A 16,653-nucleotide genomic window follows, 5' to 3' on the forward strand; every position below is an offset into this window, starting at 1 on the left:
TTTCTGGCCTTTGATTGGCCAGTGGCTCTCACTGGGGTGGGGTCTTGATTTTGGAGAAAGGTGCACTGCAACCCCCCAAACTGCCTGGTTGATCCTGCTTTAAAAAGTTTGGTCTAGTGTCTCATCACTTTTTCAGCAACTGAAAAAGAAATTGAAGATCCCATTGCTTTTTATTACTATCCAAGTACTTTTTTTTGGGTGGCAGTTGGAGTTGGAGGAGCGACAACGAGGATCAGAGGTCCGACGGGAAGGTACATTTAAAATATAAAACTTACCTCGTGAAAAGATGGAGCACATGAGGGACTGTGGGGTAAGTGAGGCTTTATATTTGGGTGGTCACTTTACCCAAAACAGTACTCAGGTAGTGTCTCCCACCCATCCTCCTCCTCTAAGCAAAAAAAAGGTTCTGTGCACCGTATTGGAAAGTGACTAGTTTGTTTTTTTTTAGTTTTTCAGTAATCTCATTGGGAATTTAGAACAGGGGAATGGAGGTTAGAGCAGTTGAATGTTTCTCCTGCAGCATGTGGGAGATAAGTGTCACCACTGGTGTCCTTGCTGACTGCATCTGTGGGAAGTGCACCCAACACCAGCTCCTCGAAAACCACATTAGGAACTGGAGCTGGATGAACTTCAGATCATTCGTGAGGCAGAGGGGATTATTGAGAGGAGTTGCAGGGAGGTAGTCACACCTCAGGTACAAGAAGAAGGTAGATGAGTCGGGGACGGAAAGGAAACCGGCAGGCAGTGCAGGGATTCCCTGTGACCGCTCCCCTCAAAAACAGTATACCATTTTGGGTACTGTTTGGTGGGGGCAACTTACCAGGGGTAAACAATGGGGCACAGGCCTCTGGAACAGAATCTATCCCTATTGCTCAGAAGGGAAGAGGGAAGAGGAGCAGAGCATTAGTCATTGGGGACTCCATAGTTAAGAGGACAGATAGGAGGTTTTGTGGGAACAAGAGAGACTCATGGTTTGGTGTGTTGCCTCCCAGGTGCCAGGGTTCGTGATGTCTCTGACTGTGTTTTCAGAATACTTGAGGGGGAAGGAGAGGGGGAGCAGCCCCAAGTCGAAGTCCACATAGGCACCAACTACATAGGTAGGAAGAGAGATGGGGCTTTAAGGCAGAAATTCAGGGAGCTGGAGTGGAAGCTTAGAGCTAGAACAAACAGAGTTATTATCTCTGGTTTGTTACCCGTGCCAATTGCTAGTGAGGTGAGGAATAGGGAGAGAGAGAAGGAGAGGGAGTGAGGAGTTGAACAGATGGCTACAGGGAAGGTGCAGGTAGGAGGATTTTGGATTCCTGGATAATTGGAGCTCTTTCTGGTGTAGGTGGGACCTTTACAAACAGGATGGTCTACACCTGAACCAGAGGTGTACCAGTATCATGGGGGGGGAGGGGGGGATATTTGCTAATGCTCTTTGGGTGGGTTTAAACTAATTCAGCAGGGGGATGGGAAACTAAATCGTAGTTAGAATATACAGGATATTGAGAGTAGTGAGGAAATAAGATGTCAAGGTCACAAGAAGGCACTGGCATGCAAGACATTGGTTTGAGGAGTGTCTACTTTAGCGCCAGAAGCATCCGGAATAAAGTGGGCAAACTTGCAGTGTGGGTTGGTACCTGGGATTTTGATATTCTGGCCATTTCTGAGACATGGATAGAGCAGGGAGAGGTTATTGCAGGTTCTGGGACTTAGATGTTTCAGTAAGAACAGAGAAATTTGTAAAAGAGGGGCACAGTGTTACGGTTGCAGAAAGGACGTTTGAGGACTCGTCTACTGAGGTAGTATGGGCTGAGGTTAGAAACAAGAAAGGAGAGATCACCCTGTTGGGAGTTTTCTATAGGCCTCCGAATTGTTCCAGGGATGTAGAGGATAGGATACCAAAGATGATTCTCGATAGGAGCGAGAGTGACAGAGCAGTTGCTATGGGGGACTTGAACTTTCCAAATATTGACTGAGAATACTATAGTTCAAGTACTTCAAATGGGTCAGGTTTTGTCCAATGTGTGCAGGAGGTTTTCCTGACACAGAATGTAGACAAGCTAACAAGGGTTGCTGGCTTTGGTTAAAAAAAAATCCAATATTGGATTTGATACTGGGTAATGAACCTGGCCGGGTATTAGATTTGGAGGTAGGTGAGCACTTCGGTGATAGTGACCTCAATTCGGTTATGTTTACTTTAGTGATGGAAAGAGATAGGTTATATACCACAAAACAAAAGTTTTAGTTGGGGGAAAGGCAATTATGATGTGATTAGGCAAGTTTTAAGATGCATAGGATGGGGAAGGAAACTGCAGAGGATGGACACAATTGAAATGTGGTGCTTATTCAAGGAACAGCTACTGTATGTCCTTGAGAAGTATATACCTGTCAGGCAGAGAGGAAGTTGTCGAGTGCAGGAGCCTTGGTTTGCTAAAGAAGTTGAATCTCTTCCCAGAAGGAAGAAGGCAACTTACATTAGGACGAGATGTGAAGGCTCAGTTAGGGCGCTCGAGAATTACAAGTTACCCAGGAAAGACCTAAAGAGAGAGCTAAAAAAAAGCCAGGAGGGGACATGAGAAGTCATTGGCAGATAGGATCAAAGAAAACCTTAAGGCTTTCTATAGGTATATCAGGAGTAAAAGAATGACGAGAGTAAGATTAGGGCCAATAAAGAGTAGTAGTGGGAATTTGTGCATGGAGTTACAGGAGATCAGGGAAGTGCTAAATTAATACTTTCTGTCAGTATTCATGCTAGAAAAAGACAATTCTGTCAAGGAGAATACTGAGATACAGGCTGTAAGACTAGATGGATTGAGGGTCACATGGAGGAGGTGTTAGCAATTCTGGAAAGTTTGAAAATAGATACTTGTGGGGGGGACGACTTACCAGGGGTAAGTAACGGGGCTCAGGCCTCTGGCACGGAGCCTGTCCCCGCTACTCAGAAGGGAAGGGTGGAGAAGAGCAGAGCAATAATAATTGGGGACTCGATAGTTCGGGGCACAGATAGGCGGTTTTGTGGGAACGAGAGAGACTCGCGTTTGGTATGTTGCCTCCCAGGTGCAAGGGTACGTGATGTCTCTGATCGTGTTTTCCGGGTCCTTAAGGGGGAGGGGGAGCAGCCTGAAGTCGTGGTCCATATTGGCACCAATGACATAGGTAGGAGGAGTGCTGAGGATGTTAGACAGGCTTTTAGGGAGCTAGGTTGGAAGCTCAGAGTTAGAACGAACAGAGTTGTTGTCTCTGGTTTGTTACCCGTGCCACGTGATAGAGAGTCGAGGAATAAGGAGAGAGAACAGTTAAATGCGTGGCTACAGGGATGGTGCAGGAGGGAGGGATTTCGGTACTTGGATAACTGGGGTTCTTTCTGGGGAAGGTGGGACCTCTATAAACAGGATGGTCTGCACCTGAACCTGAGGGGCACCAGTATCCTTGGGGGGAGGTTTGCTAGTGCTCTTGGGGGGGGTTTAAACTAACTCTGCAGGGGCATGGGAACCCAGACTGTAGCTTTAGGGTGCAGGACCTGGAGTGTAGGGAGGTTAGGAATATGGCATCAATCTTAAAGGAGGGTGCCTGTAAACAGAAGAGTGGTTTGAAGTGTGTATACTTTAATGCCAGAAGTATACGAAATAAGGTAGGTGAACTCGCAGCGTGGGTTGGTACCTGGGACTTCGATGTTGTGGCTATTACGGAGACGTGGCTAGATCAGGGACAGGATTGGCTGTTGCAGGTTTCAGGGTTTAAATGTTTTAGTAGGGTCAGAGGTGGGGGTAAAAGGGGGGGGTGTGGCTTTGCTTGTCAAAGATAGTATTACAGCGGTGGAAAGGAAGATGGACGAAGATTTGCCATCTGAGGTAGTTTGGGTTGAGGTTAGGAATAGGAGAGGTGAGGTCACCCTGTTAGGAGTCTTTTACAGGCCTCCTAATAGTCCTAGAATCGTTGAAGAAAGGATTGCGAAGATGATTCAGGAGAAGAGTGACAGTAATAGGGTGATTGTTATTGGAGACTTTAACTTTCCTGATATTGATTGGGAAAGCTATAGCTCAAGTTCATTAGATGGGTCAGTGTTTGTGCAATGTGTGCAGGAGAGTTTCCTGACACAATATGTAGATAAGCCAACAAGAGGTGAGGCCATACTGGATTTGGTTCTGGGTAACGAACCAGGCCAGGTATTAGAACTAGAGGTAGGTGAGCACTTTGGGGACAGTGACCACAATTCGGTGATTTTTACTCTAGTGATGGAGAGGGATAAGTGTGTACTACAGGGCAAGAGTTATAGCTGGGGGCAGGGAAATTATGATGCGGTGAGGCATGACTTAGGATGTGTGGATTGGAAAAGTAGATTCCAAGGCAAGAGCGTAATTGATATGTGGAACTTGTTCAAGGAGCAACTATTGAGTGTCCTTGATAAGTACGTACCTATCAGGCAGGGAGGAAAGGGTCGTGTGAGGGAGCCGTGGTTTAATAAGGAGTTGGAATCCCTTGTTAAATGGAAGAGGGCGGCCTTTGTAAAGATGAGGCGTGAAGGTTCAATAGGGGCAATTGAGAGTTATAAGGTAGCCCGGAAGGACCTGAAGAGAGAGCTAAGAGCAGCAAGGAGGGGACATGAAAGGTCCTTAGTTGGCAGGATTAGGGAAAACCCTAAGGCTTTCTATAGGTATGTTAGGAATAAAAGAATGACTAGGGAAGGAATAGGTCCAATCAAGGATAGTAATGGGAAGTTGCGTGTGGAGGCTGAAGAGATTGGGGAGGTGCTGAAAGAATACTTTTCGTCAGTATTCACTCAGGAACAGGACATTGTTGTCGATATGAATACTGAGGCACGAATAAGTAAAATGGATGGCTTTGAGATATGTAGAGAAGAGGTGTTGGAAATTCTGGCAAGGGTGAAAATAGATAAGTCCCCTGGGCCTGATGGCATTTATCCTAGGATTCTCTGGGAAGCAAGGGAGGAGATTGCAGAGCCATTGGCCTTGATTTTTGTGTCCTCTTTGTCGACAGGAGTAGTGCCAGAGGACTGGAGGCTAGCAAACATGGTTCCCTTGCTCAAGAAGGGGAGTAGGGATAACCCTAGTAACTATAGGCCAGTGAGTCTCACTTCTGTTGTGGGCAAAGTCTTAGAGAGAATTGTAAGGGATAGGATTTATGCACATCTGGATAAGAATGATGTGATCAAGGATAGTCAGCATGGTTTTGTGAAGGGCAGGTCGTGCCTCACAAACCTTATTGAATTCTTTGAGAAGGTGACTAAGGAGGTAGATGAGGGGAAAGCGGTAGATGTGGTATATATGGATTTTAGTAAGGCGTTTGATAAGGTCCCCCATGGTAGGCTACTGCAGAAAATACAGAGATATGGCATTGAGGGTGAGTTGGAGGTTTGGATTAGGAATTGGCTCTCTGGAAGAAGACAGAGGGTAGTAGTTGATGGCAAAGGTTCATCTTGGAGTGCCGTCACTAGCGGTGTTCTGCAAGGATCTGTTTTGGGACCATTGCTGTTTGTCATTTTTATAAATGACCTGGAGGAAGGGTTAGAAGGTTGGGTGAGCAAGTTTGCGGATGATACGAAAGTCGGAGGAGTTGTAGACAGTGAGGAAGGATATGGCAGGTTACAGCGGGATATAGAGAAGCTGCAGAGCTGGGCAGAAAGGTGGCAAATGGAGTTCAATGTAGCTAAGTGTGAAGTGATTCACTTTGGTAAGAGTAATAAAAAGATGGATTACTGGGCTAATGGTAGACTACTTGGTAGTGTGGAAGAGCAGAGGGATCTTGGTGTCCATGTACACAGATCTCTGAAAGTTGCCACCCAGGTAAATAGTGCAGTGAAGAAGGCATATGGCGTACTGGCTTTTATTGGTAGAGGAATTGAGTTCCGGAGTCCTGAGGTCATGCTGCAGTTGTATAAGACTCTGGTGCGGCCGCATCTGGAATATTGTGTGCAGTTTTGGTCGCCATACTATAGGAAGGATGTGGAGGCACTGGAACGGGTGCAGAGGAAGTTTACCAGGATGTTGCCTGGTATGGTAGGAAGATCCTATGAGGAAAGGCTGAGGCACTTGGGGTTGTTTTCATTGGAGAAAAGAAGGTTTAGGGGTGATTTGATAGAGGTGTACAAGATGATTAGGGGGTTAGATAGGGTTGACAGTGAGAACCTTTTTCCACGTATGGAGTCAGCTATTACAAGGGGGCATAGCTTTAAATTAAGGGGGGGTAGATATAGGACTGATGTTAGGGGTAGGTTCTTCACTCAGCGAGTTGTAAGTTCATGGAATGCCCTGCCAGTAGCAGTAGTGGACTCTCCCTCTTTATGGGTTTTTAAGCGGGCATTGGATAGGTATATGGAGGATAGTGGGTTAGTGTAGGTTAGGTGGGCTTTGATCGGCGCAACATCGAGGGCCGAAGGGCCTGTACTGCGCTGTATTCTTCTATGTTCTATGTTCTATGTTCTATAAGTCCCCTGGGCTGGTTGGGATTTATTCTAAGGTTCTCTGGGAAGCCAGGGAGGAGATTGCTGAGCATTTGGCTTTGATCTTTATGTCGTCATTCTCTATAGGAGTAGTACTGGAAGACTGCAGGATTACAAATGTTGTTCCCTTGTTCAAGAAAGGTGTAGTAGAGACAACTCTTGGTTATTATAGACCAGTGAGCCTTACTTCGGTTGTCGGTTAAGTGTTGGAAAGGGTTATAAGAGATAGGATTTGTAATCATCTGGAAAGGAATAAGTTGATTAGGGATAAGTCAACATGGCTTTGTGAAGGGTAGGTCGTGCCTCACAAACCTTATTGAGTTCTTTGAGAACTTGACCAAACAGGTGGATGAGGTGGTGTATATGGATTTCAGTAAGGCATTTGATAAAGTTCCCCACAGTAGGTTATTGTACAAAATACGGAGGGATGGGACTGAGGATAATTTCGTGGTTTGGATCAGAAGTTGGCTTGCTGAAAGAAGACAGAGAGTGGTGGTTGATGGGAATTATTCACCCTAGAGTTCAGTCACCAGTGGTGTACCACAAGGATCTGTTTTGGGGCCACTGTTGTTTGTCATTTCTATAAATGACCTGGATGAGGATGTAGAAGGATGGGTTAGTAAATTTGCCAATGACACTAAGGCCAGTAGAGTTGTGGATAGTGACGAAGGATGGTGTAGGTTACAGAGAGACATAGATAAGCTGCAGAGCCGGGCTGAGAGGTGGCAAATGGAGTTAAATGCGGAAAAGTAGGAGGTGATTCACTATGGAAGGAATACCAGGAATGCAGAGTAGTGGGCTAATGGTAAGATCCTTGGTAGTGTAGATGAGCAGAGAGATCTCAGTCTCCATGTATATAGATCCCTGAAATGTTCCACCCAGGTTGATAGGGTTGTTAAGAAGGCATATGGTATATTAGCTTTTATTGATAGAAGGATTGAGTTTCAGAACCATGAGGTCATGCTGCAGCTGTACAAAACTCTGCTGCAGCCACACTCGGAGTATTGCGTACAGTTCTGGTCCTTGCATTATAGGAAGGATGTGGAAGCTTTGGAAAGGGTTCAGAGGAGATTTACCAAGATGTTGCCTGGTATGGAGGGAAGGTGTTAGGAGGAAAGACTGAGGGACTTGAGGCTGTTTTCGGTGGAGAGAAGGTTGAGAGGTAACGTAATTGAGACATATAAGATAACCAGAGGGTTAGATAGGTTGGACAGTGAGAGCGTTTTTCCTCGCATGATGATAGTTAGCACGAGGGGACATAGCTTTAAATTGAGGGGTGATAGATATAGGACAGATGTCAGAGGTAGTTTCATTACTCAGAGAGTAGTAGGGGCACAGTATGCACTGCCTGTAACAGTAATAGACTTGCCAACTTTAAGGACATTTAAATGGTCATTAGGTAGGCATATGGACGAGAATAGAATAGTGTAGGTTAGATAAGCTTCAGATTGGTTTCACAGGTCGGTGCAACATTGAGGGCTGAAGGGCCTGTACTGAGCTGTAATGTTCTATGTGTTATGTTCTATGTTCTACATGACCTCACATTTCTTCACATTATACTACATTATACTACAAATTTGGACTATCTTGTCTATGTCCTTTTGCAGGGTAAAAACAATGACTGCAGATGCTGGAAACCAGAATCTAGATTGGAATGGTGCTGGAAAAGCACAGCAGTTCAGGCAGCATCCGAGGAGCAGTAAAATCAACGTTTTGGGCAAAAGCCCTTCATCAGGAATACAGGCAGAGAGCCTGAAGGGTGGAGAGATAAATGAGAGGAGGATGGAGGTGGGGAGAAAATAGCATTGAGTACAATAGGTGAATGGGGGAGGGAGGGTGGAGTGGATAGGTGGAAAAGAAGATTAGGCAGGTAGGACAAGTCAGTGCTGAGCTGAAAGTTTGGAACTGGGGTGAGGTGGGGAAGGGGAAATGAGGAAACTGTTCAAGTCCACATTGATGCCCTGGGGTTGAAGTGTTCCGAGGCGGAAGATGAGGCGTTCTTCCTCCAGACGTCCAATATCATTTATTGTATCCTTTGCTCCTGATACGGTCTCCTCTAGACTGGGGAGACTGAACGCCTCCTAGCAGAGCGCTTTAGGGAACATCTCTGGGACACCCGCACCAATCAACCAAACCGCCCCATGGCCCAACATTTCAACTCCCCCTCCCACTCTGCCGAGGACATGGAGGTCCTGGGCCTCCTTCACCGCCGCTCCCTCACCACCAGACGCCTTGAGGAAGAACACCTCATCTTCTACCTCGGAACGCTTCAATCCCAGGGCATCAATGTGGACATCAACAGTTTCCTCATTTCCCCTTCCCCACCTCACCCCTCTCCTTGTATCACACTCTTGCAGTCTCAGATCTACCTCGTGCACTGTGTTCACTTCCAGCACAAAAGACAAAACAAATAACCAGAAGAAACCCTATCTTTCTTCCAGCACCCAACCTTCCCTGGTTGTGTTTTTATCGGAGGCACCTCACCACTTTAGCGAGTGCTGAGGATTTTTGTCCTGGGTCTCTCCTGTCATTTAAGATTTTCACTCCACCCTTTGATTCTGCATCAATTTATTCTGGGTTTAGTTGGGGTTGAAGCCTTAACATTTAAAAAAAGGCCCAGAAATTGAAAGTCCCTTGTTCCAACTTGCAAGTTTACTGCTTATCTAGATCCTTCACAAGGAATGATCCTAGCCTGCCATAGATTAAAGCCTGTATGTTTATTTGTCCACGTGTCAATGTAGAAATAAATTTCTGTGACAGCTGGTTATTCATACAGTAAGGGTGGTGAATAATTCTGGTTGAGTTCATTTAAAGGTCAATCGCTATTCATTCCGGAAGCAGAAGCTTTTTTTTCCTTGAAGCAAAGGTAATGTAAAAATTGCAGACCTTACTGAGATTAAATTGGTCTTGGGCAGTATTTGTGAATCAGCAGCCAGTTTTAAGTTCTGCACATTTTACCCTTTCACTCATTAATGCAAAATAGATCAGCAGAGTTTAATTGACATGTATTCCATGTTACCAGACTAATTTCATTCCCTAATGCTCGGATATTTTCTGTTATTGTCAGAATATCTTTTTATTCCTAATTAGCACCTTTACTTCTTTAGAAAGAACAAAGAGCTACATTGGACGGTTTCTGATGTGTAACAGGCAGAAATAGCACAATAAGCTTTCATATTCTAGACAAAAGTTTTTAATATATGAATCATGGTAACCAATATTTAATCTCCATTATTAGTGGGATCTTGTGCAAGATGAGAAGGAAACATTCTGATTATTGTTTGCAATTGGTTTCTTTACATCATATTTTTAACAAGTGAAAACAAATAATTATTTATTCTAATACAGAATTGAATAATTCCAAAAAGAGCAGGATCTTAAATCTCATTCCATTTTTTTTACATGCCTACAATGTCTACAAGTACAGAAGTGCTAATAAGTGCTAACCACATTTCACAGTACAGTCGGCTCCTTTTGAACTTTTGGAATTGAAGAAATGAATATGGTGCTACCTCAAACTTTGTCAAATAATAAAATCTGCTCAGTTTCTTATATATGACTTGCTCAAGCAATCAGCTATAAATTCTTTTCTGAATTCAATAAACTGACTGCACCACAAACATTTCTGAACAGCCATTAATTATTTAGTCACCCTAGTTATCGGACTGGAATTCAGTTTTAAAAGTTATATAACAAGTCGTTTTGGAAATCTGTATTTTGGCCAAATGGTTCTGACAGAGTGTTAGATGCTACTCATTGATATTGAAACTGATTAATAATTAAATTGTTAAGCTGTGAGATGGGCAATTTCTGATCAGTACACAGAATACCTGTTCCCAACACATTCAAGATGGGAGAAAGTGAGCAGATGCTGGAGATCAGAGTTGAAAAGCACAGCCGGTCAGGCAGCGTCCGAAGAGCAGGAGGGTCAATGTTTTGGGCATAAGTCCTTCATCAGGAAGCTGGGTGGCGGTGGGGGTGAGGGTAAGGTAGCTGGTAAGGTGATAGGTAGATGCAGGTGGGGGTGATAGTTATAAGTCAGGGGGAGGGTGGAACAGATGGGTGGGAAGGAAGATGGACAGGTAAGATAGTTCAAGAAGATGGTACTAAGTTGGAGGGTTAGATTTGGGATGAGGAGGAGAGAGAGGGGATTAGGAAGCTAGTGAAGTCGATGTTGATGCTGTATGGTTGAAGGGTCCCAAGGTGGAAGCTGAGGCGTTCTTCCTTCAGTCGTTGGGTAGCTTGGATTTGGCAGTGGAGGAGGCCCAGGACTTGCATGTCCTTGGCAGAGTGAGAGGGGAAGTTGAAGTGGTCGGCCACAAGGTGCTGGGGTTATTTGGTACACGCAAGGATATGCCAGTCCTGGGCCTCCTCCACTGCCAAATTCAAGCCACCCAATGACTGAAGGAAGAATGCCTCATCTTCCGCCTTGGGACTCTTCAATTACACAGTATCAACATCGACTTCACTAGTTTCCGAATCCCCCCACCTCATCCCAGATCCAACCCTCCAACTCAGCACCACCCTCTTGAACTGTCTTACCTGTCCTTCCCACCTATCCGCTCCACCCTCCCTTCTGACCTATCACTATCACCCCCACCTACATCTACCTATCGCCTTTCCAGCTACCTTCCCCGATCTCCACCCTCCTATTTATCTCTCAGTCCCCTTCAACCCAGCCTCCCCCACCCCCACTCCACATTTCTGATGCTCGAGCATCTTCTGCTCCTCGGATGCTGCCTGACGTACTGTGCTTTTCCAGTACCACACTTTTCAACATTCAAGATGGGAGTCTACAGCCAGCAGTGCATATGGAATCAACTCCTGCAATGCTGTACTTGCCTTAAGGTGCTGGTGTGAATTATGGTGGCGTCTTTGGCACCCCCCCCCCCCACCGTGCCACACCCTTGGATTCTTTTTTTTATAGATATTTTTATTAGAAATTTAACATTTTTACAAGTTTACAAAAATAAACAAAACTCTCAAGTACAAACATTGATATACAATTAAATCTTAAATATATAATAACCAAAATTTAACAAAAATACCGAGAAAAATAAACAAAACTCAACTAACTTCTTCAGGAATCTTCGGGCTTATGCCCGAAATGTCGATTTTCCTGTTCCTTGGATGCTGCCTGACCTGCTGCGCTTTTCCAGCAACACATTTTCAGCTCTGATCTCCAGCATCTGCAGTCCTCACTTTCTCCTCCTAACTACTAATCTAACCTAAAGCTAACCGGAGTGTATATTTAAGTCTCTTACATTATTCAAATAAGAGAAAGAGAAAAAAAAACGCGGATAACACAGAAATTGGGTAGTGAGATACATGCTCAGAATGTGTTAACATCAAATGTAACAAAACCCGTATTCGTGTGGGATTCCTCTCCCAGGGGGCCCCAGACCAGCCAGGTTCGTAATCTCAATTAAATAAAAGCCCTTGTTAGGATAGCCGAAATATCTGTATTCATATAATTCAAGAAAGGCTGCCATATTTTATAAAATAATTCGGTCTTTTGGTGCACCATATTTGTAAGGAAGTCAAGGGGAATACATTCCATAATTAATCTGTGCCAATTTGAAAGTCCAGGGGGGCCCTCAGCCACCCAGTTTACCAAAATATTTTTCCTTGCACAGAAAGAGAGAATAGAAAATAGTCTCTTCCCGTGCATGTCCAGGGAGGATAAGTTCGAAAAGCCCAAAAGGAGAGATACGGGGGCCACTTTAATTTCTGTTTCTAAAATTTCTGTCAGGGCACTTGCTACTTTAGTCCAGTATCTACAGATCTTATGACAGGTCCATAGACAACATACAAGAGTGCCCACCTCTATTTTACATTTGGGACACATTGGAGCTGCCCCTGCCTTAAATTTTGCCAATGGATCCGGTGCTATATGGGCCCTAAGAAGTATCTTCAGCTGGATAGCCTGAGTTCTGTTACAGATGGTGATTCTTCTGGCGTTTTCCCAAATGTAATTCCACGTTTCTCTTGAGATTTCTAGTCCCAATTCCTGATCCCATGTTTTAAGCAGATTGTCCATATCTCCCGATACTTCATCATGTAGTAAATGATAAATAGTACTGATGGAGGATACCCCCATTGGTCGTAGTACTCTACATTCTCTATCTGATTTATAAGTACTATCTAATAACGTAGTCTTCTTCTGTATATAATCTCGAATTTGGAAGTATCGATAGAGGTCTCCATTAGGTAATCCGAATTTCTGACGCAGCTGTTCAAAAGACATCAAGACCCCATCTTTAAATAGGTCCCCTAGACATGAGATACCCCTGGATCTCCAGAGTTTAAAAGTGGCGTCTGTAAACCCCGTTTGGAATCTCCATGCTCCCACTGTCGGGGCATAGGGGGATGCTTTATGTGAGTTGCCCTCATTTTGCCGCATTATATTCCAAGCTTTAATTGTATTTAGTATTATAGGGTTTTTACAGTGATCCGTAATGATTTCCCTCTTGTCTGAAAATAAAAGGTTAATAAGTGGGCATTTTACTTGAGAAGCCTCGATGTCCAGCCAGATTGAATCCTTGGATTCTTAATCAGTTTTCTGCTCTTTTGTAAAGACATAATATGATAAAGCAAATTGTAAAATTATACTCGTTTGTAGCTCACACTGTTTTCATGATTTATACCGCACAGAAACAGACCCTTCTGTCCAACTCGTCCACGCCACTAGGTATCGCAAACTTAACTGGTCCCATTTGTCTGTGTTTGGCCCATATCCCTTTAAATCTTTGCTGTTCATGTATATCTTTCAAATGTCTTTTAAAAGGTGTAATTGTACCTGCCTCTACCACTTCATCTGGCAACTCATTCCACATGTGCACCGCTCTGTGTGAAATATTTGCCCCGATGGCCTTTTTAAATCTTTCCCCTCTCACCTTAAACCTATGCCCTTTAGTTTTAGACTCCCCTATCTTTGGAAAAAGACCTTGGCTATTCACCTCATCCATGCCCCTCATGGTTTTATAAGCCTCTATAGGGTCACCTATCAGCCTCTATGCTCCAGGGAAAACCTATCCAGCTTGTCCTTAATTTTCAAAATCTCCAGTCCCAGCAACATTCTTGCAAATTTTTCTGCATCCTTTCTGGTTTAAAAACACCCTTCCTATAGCAAAGAGACCAGAATTGTATGCAATATTCTAAAAGTGGCCTCATTAATGTCTTATACAGCTGTAACATACATTCTAACTGCTATTCTCAGTGCTCTGACCAATGAAGGCAAGCATGTCAAACACCTTCCTCACCATTCTGTTCCACCTGCTATGAACCTGTACTTCTATGTCCCTCTGTTCAACAACACTCCTCAGGGTCTCAACATTAACTCTGTAAGTGCAGCCTGGTTTGCCTTACCAATATGCAACACCCTACATTTATCGAAATTAAACTCCAAATCTTGGCCCATTGGTCCACCTGATCAAGATCTTGTGTTCTTCAATGTCTTCACTATCAACTATAGCATCAATTTTGGTGTCATTCTGCAAACTTACCATACTTCCTGTATTCTCATCCTTATCGTTGATATAAATGACAAACAACAGTGAACCCAGTGGTATCCTTGCGGCACACCACTGGTCACAGGCCTCCAGTCTGAATACCAACCCTCTACGTGCCACTGACTTTGTAAGAAGGAGCACAGTCTTTAAGGGTTTTTTTCCAACAGACAACAGTCCTGTAGAAATACTAAAAACACATATTCTAATCATGTTTGATACTGTCACAAAGCTGGTCCCTTTTTTTCTAAAAGCTGTTCCTTTTCTGAAGGATACTGTGTCCTTGGCTTTTTTTCAGAGGGATCATAAAACATTCCCAGCTCTGAGGTGGCTAGTTTGGTACAGAGATGAAAAAGGATTTTGAGAGGCCTTTTGTTCAGAACAGATGAGACTTCAGGCCAAAGTGGTCATGTTTTAGAAGCGACCTGCATAATGAAAGGGAAGTGGTCAGCTTTCGAGCTGGGCAGTTCAGTCCAGAACTAGTTAGGAATTCAGCAGTGAGCTGCGTGGAAACAGGTTGTGAAACTTTCTCTCTCCTTCTGCCCTTCTAACTTCAATCTGTGAGCATTTGTTCCATTTTTACTGTTTTTTAAGGAGGTTTGCTTATTAGGACTCTTGTGCATATTCAGAACAGCACAATTAAGTCTAGTTTGGATAGAACATTGAACATAGAACATAGAACAGTACAGCACAGAACAGGCCCTTCAGCCCACAATGTTGTGCCGACCATTGATCCTCATGTAAGGTAAACCTAATGTACGAACCCTCAAATTTCTGTGACCATATGCATGTCCAGCAGTCTCTTAAATATCCCCAATGACCTTGCTTCCACAACTGCTGCTGGCAACGCATTCCATGCTCTCACAACTCTTTGCATAAAGAACCCACCTCTGACATCCCCTCTATACTTTCTGCCAAACAGCTTAAAACTATGACCCCTCATGTTAACAATTTCTGCCCTGGGAAAAAGTTTCTGGCTATCAACTCTTTCTATGCCTCTCATTATCTTGTACACCTCAATTAGGTCCCCTCTCTTCCTTCTTTTTTCCAATGAAAAATGTCCGAGCTCAGTCAACCTCTCTTCGTAAGATAAGCCCTCCATTCCAGGCAGCATTCTGGTAAACCTCCTCTGAACCCTCTCCAAAGCATCCACATCTTTCCTATAATAGGGTGACCAGAACTGGACACAGTATTCCAAGTGTGGTCTAACCAAAGTTTTATAGAGCTGCAACAAGATCTCACGGCTCTTAAACTCAATCCCGCGTTAATGAAAGCCAAAACACCACATGCTTTCTTAACAACCCTGTCTACCTGGGTGGCAATTTTAAGGGATCTATGTACCTGCACACCAAGATCCTGCTGTTCCTCCACATTGCCAAGAATCTTGTCTTTAATCCTGTACTCAACTTTCAAGTTTGACCTTCCAAAATGCATCACTTCGCATTTATCCAGGTTGAACTCCATCTGCCACTTCTCAGCTCATCTCTGCATCCTGTCAATGTCATGCTGCAGCCTACAACAGTCCTCTATACTGTCAACGACACCTCCAACCTTTGTGTCATCTGCAAACTTGCTGACTCATCATTCAATCCCCTCATCCAAGTCATTAATAAAAATTATAAACAGTAGAGGCCCAAGGACAGAGCCCTGTGGAACACACTCACCACAGACTTCCAGGCAGAATATTTTCCTTCCACTACCACTCACTGTCTTCTGTCGACCAGCCAATTCTGTATCCAGACAGCTAAATTTCCCTGTATCCCATTCCTCCTGACCTTCTGAACGAGCCTACCATGGGGAACCTTATCAAATGCCTTAGACTAAGTTCTGCGGGGATTTTTTATTCTGTTCTTTGTGTTTCACTGTGTAACTTTGTGAATAAATTTTTGTCTGTTTTAAAACCTGGTAGTCAACCTGGCTAACTTACTCTGGTTTACAGTAATTTTCACTGTACACTTACTGAAACAAATTGCAAAGTTTGGTCTGGGCTGCCTGCTTAAGAATGTTTTGAGTGGTCTGGTCTAGTCCATAACAATATATTGTAATGAATTTTAATGAGTTTTGTTCAATGTACCTGCACCAACGTAGCAGTTAAGTAGCCAGCTATATTTCATAAGGCAAGTATTTCATGCATTTTAGGAAACAGGTTTGCAGTAACAGCACTCCTGTAAGTGATTAAACTGTCATGGTATGAATATATTCTTCTAATCTCCATTACACCAAACTTATTGTTGAGTGGAGGATTCCATTTTCTCTTTTACAGAAGGACAAAGTACTCTGACCCTATCATAGCCCAATCTATAAAGAGCTATGTGAGGGAAGCAAATACGCATGGCTGCCTCCAATCTTTAAAGTTATCGAATACATGATGTTCTCCTGTACTCTTTTCTAATTTTTAAAATCCATCAAGCCTGTGTCACCCATTTCAAAGATCAATTTGCCCAAGAAAGCATGGTACGGAAGGCAGAAGATGGGATTTATGGTTGTTAATATATAGTAAGACAATAATTTTGAATCAGTAACCATGTTTGTCGAATGTATTTCAATTTTTTCAAAAATTAGCAAATAAGCAAAGGCAAGCCAATGGGTGTCATGATTTATCTATTGAAAAAGAAAACTTGTTAGTATCTGCAGATAGTTTAGGATTTTTGATAGTTGATAGACTAGTTTCCAACAAGATCTAATGTTCTTTAAGCAAAA

Source organism: Chiloscyllium punctatum, chromosome 11, assembly GCF_047496795.1.
Source record: "Chiloscyllium punctatum isolate Juve2018m chromosome 11, sChiPun1.3, whole genome shotgun sequence".
Taxonomy (NCBI): Eukaryota; Metazoa; Chordata; class Chondrichthyes; order Orectolobiformes; family Hemiscylliidae; genus Chiloscyllium; species Chiloscyllium punctatum.